Here is a 3586-nt window from a genome sequence, read left to right on the forward strand (position 1 = left end):
GGCTCACCTTGTATCCTGAGAGTTCATACAAACACCTCATCACAAATATATTTTCATCTCTTTCCATCTCTTCTTCCTGAACACTCCCTACCTCTCATCTAAAATGTGAATTGTCATGTAGCTCCTCTACAATAAGAATACCTGTTCTACTTTGGCCATTTGGTTGCACAAAATAGTTTTGATATTATTTGGAATCCTTTGCCACATGTTCTGAGTTCTGAGAGACAATCAAATGTCTTCACATGTTTTACTTTGTCAAATGCCTGTAGTGAGGTCTCTTCCAAGATTCGAAACCACCTTATGCAAATTTCTAATTAGAACCTCAGTTTAAACAGATTTCTAGACAAGACACTAATGTGGACTTGATTTGGCCAATGACGTGACATGGTTGATGCAGTAAAATTTAAAGAAAGCATGTGAGTTTTTCTACTAAATAATTTGATTGAAAGTTCTAGAAATTTTTGCCAAACATTATATAAATCTAGTGAATTAAACCCATGGAAACAAGTTGCTTTTTGCACAAGATATTCTCTCACCTCCTTTCTACATATCCTTATTTAACATGCTTGTGTCATGCTCAACAAACAGTAAAGATGTTGAGTTGTACTGATGAATCATGTATGCATTACTTATATGTAATAGTTCTCAATCTTTCTACTTATTCTGTCTGCAATAACTATGAACTATTTTCATATCATTATATAGCATATTGTATTACATAAGACTTTTAACTATGCCATTCTATATCTCATGGATGTTGTTTCATTTAACCAAATACTTGTATGCATGTAAAAGCAAATGTTTTGGTTAATAAAGATATATGAAAACTCAAATAAATATCAGTATGCTCTTTCTCACTTTCACACACATTCGATCTTATACTGTGTATTACTAACAATGAATTAATCACTAAGATCCTCAAAATGCTTTTGCATAATAAATGAAACATATATAAGTATTGATTTATATGGAAAGCTCATTTCCATTCTTTTATTCCTTTATTCTTTCACTTGTTTCAGTCATTTGATTACGGCCATACTGGAGCACTGCCTTAAAGGGTCTTCTTAGTTGAAGAAATCAACCTCAGGACTTATTCTTTGTAAGCCTAGTACTTGCTCTATTGGTCTCTTTTGCCAAACCACTAAGTTACAAGGCCGTAAACAAACCAGCATCAGTTGTCAAGCGATGGGAGGAGAACAAACAGAGAAACACACACACATATACACACACACACACATGATGGGCTTCTTTCAGTTTCCATTTACCAAACTCACTCACAAGGCTTTGGTCAGCCCATGGCTATAGTAGCAGACACTTACCCAAGCTGCCACACAGTAGGTGAACCCAGAACCATGTGAGTTGGCAGCAAGCTTCTTACCACACAGCAACGCCTGCACCTATAGCCCCTTTGGCTGGATATTCCTTGAAGAGTTCCTGGTCTAAATCAACTTTGTTGTTCATTTATTCTGGCTTTAATTCTTTGTAGGAAGTATTTTTTCCAAGCTAGTTTAGTCACATGATTTGTCAGTCTTAAGGGTCAAAACTTTGAGCAGTTTTCTGTCTTTTCTTTGTGTTTTTGTAATGGAGCGAATATATATTATTTCATCTCAGGTGTCTATTCATCCTCACTCATTTAAGACATTACATAAAACTGCCATAAAATCTAAGATATGATTTTCAAATAATTCGTACATTATTTCATCTGCCATCCATCAAATTTACTGTCTTTCCTACTTCTTATGTGTGGTGTAAGTTTGTGAGAAACAATAGCCATCTAGAACAATTTATATCACTTGTCTCATCATGATGTTCTCTCTCTCTCTTTCACTTTTCTTATGTAACATTCTTATATAATATTCAACAAAAGGTTCCAACCTTAACTTGTAGAGCTGAGAAATATGTTAATTATAGGCAGTGATTTAAATTCCTTGCGCTACTTTGTAATGTTTTCGTGCAAATCAAATACCAAAAGATTCCTAACCATTATGTTTGTTGAAGTTATTCTATAGCTTACTGGATGTACATATACTCTTTTAATCTTTTACTTGGTTCAATCATTTGACAGCAGCCATGCTGGAGCACCACCTTTAGTTGAGCAAATCGACCTCGGGACTATTTTTTGTAAGCTTAGTACTTATTCTCTTGGTCTCTTTTGCCAAACCACTAAGTTACAGGGAGTTAAGCACATCAGCATCGATTGTCAAGCAAAGGTAGGAGGATAAAAACAGATACACAGCTACATATACACACACACACACACATATATATGTATATGGCAGGCTTCTTTCAGTTTCCTCTACCAAATCCACTCATAAGGCTTTGGTCAATCCAAGACTAGAGTAGAAGACACGTGCCCAAGGTGTCACACAGTAGAACTGAACCTGGAACCATGTGGGTGGGAAGCAAGCTACTAACCATAGAACCATGCCTGCACCCAGCATGTAAATTTAACAGTGGGACTGAACCAGGAACCAAGTAGTTGGGAAGCAAACTACTTACCACACCTGTGCCTATGCAAATTAATAAAATATTTGAAAACTCAATAATCAAACTTTAGTGTCATCATTGTCTATGCATGCAACTTACCTCACATTGTGAGCAGTCAAAGAAAAATGTATGACCAACCAACATACTAAAAAACTATTTAACCATGACAAATATTCTATGCAGCAATCACTGACAAATTTATGATAAAGGAGTCCAAGTGACATAACAAGAAATTACATAGACTGATAAACCGATAGTTTAGAAATTGTGGAACTAGCATAAATATAGCCTGGAGCAGATATTCATCCAGGCTATAATCCAGTGATAATTAAATTAAAAATCAAACTTAGAGAAATGAAAATAGCTAAAAGATGAGAACAGTAAAATGTAAACCTTGCAAAAATACAGACAAAAATTTGTATATATAGAAATATAAAGTGGAAATATGAACACAAGTATGAATATTTACACAATGAATGGCAAGAAATATGAAGAGGTTATAATAAAGAATGTATAGAAGACAAATGGAATACAATTAAAATTTGCATGCAAACATCGCTAAAGAAAACAATGCCTGAAAGGGAAAAGAAAACAAGAAGAAGAAAATATAAAAATGGATGACTGATGAAATTCTATCAAAAATGGAAGAAAGAAAGAATAAATAAAAGAGGTTTGTTATGAATGTAGAAAACAAAAACACAACAATAACAAAAGGCGAAATGGCTGGATGATCAATAGCAAGTAGTTGAAAAACATAACAAGTAACATAAATCTAAAGAAAATGTATGACAAAATAAATGAGATAACAAACAACAAATGCACGAGCAAACAAAGTGGTAACATTAAGGACAAAAATGGAAACATACCGTTTGATCAAAAGCAGATTGCATCTAGATAGGGAGTGGGTCGGGGTGGGGGTGGAGGAATACAATATATATAAAATAACTAACTCTACCAGGATGGAAACATACTGCCTATGCCTAATTTTCAAGCTGCTAATGGAAACAGAATCTTGAATACCTTGCTTAAGACACTTGGAAATAAAATAAAATTACTTATATGTAATATATACACATACATATATATATATATATATATA

Source organism: Octopus bimaculoides, chromosome 4, assembly GCF_001194135.2.
Source record: "Octopus bimaculoides isolate UCB-OBI-ISO-001 chromosome 4, ASM119413v2, whole genome shotgun sequence".
Lineage (NCBI taxonomy): Eukaryota > Metazoa > Mollusca > Cephalopoda > Octopoda > Octopodidae > Octopus > Octopus bimaculoides.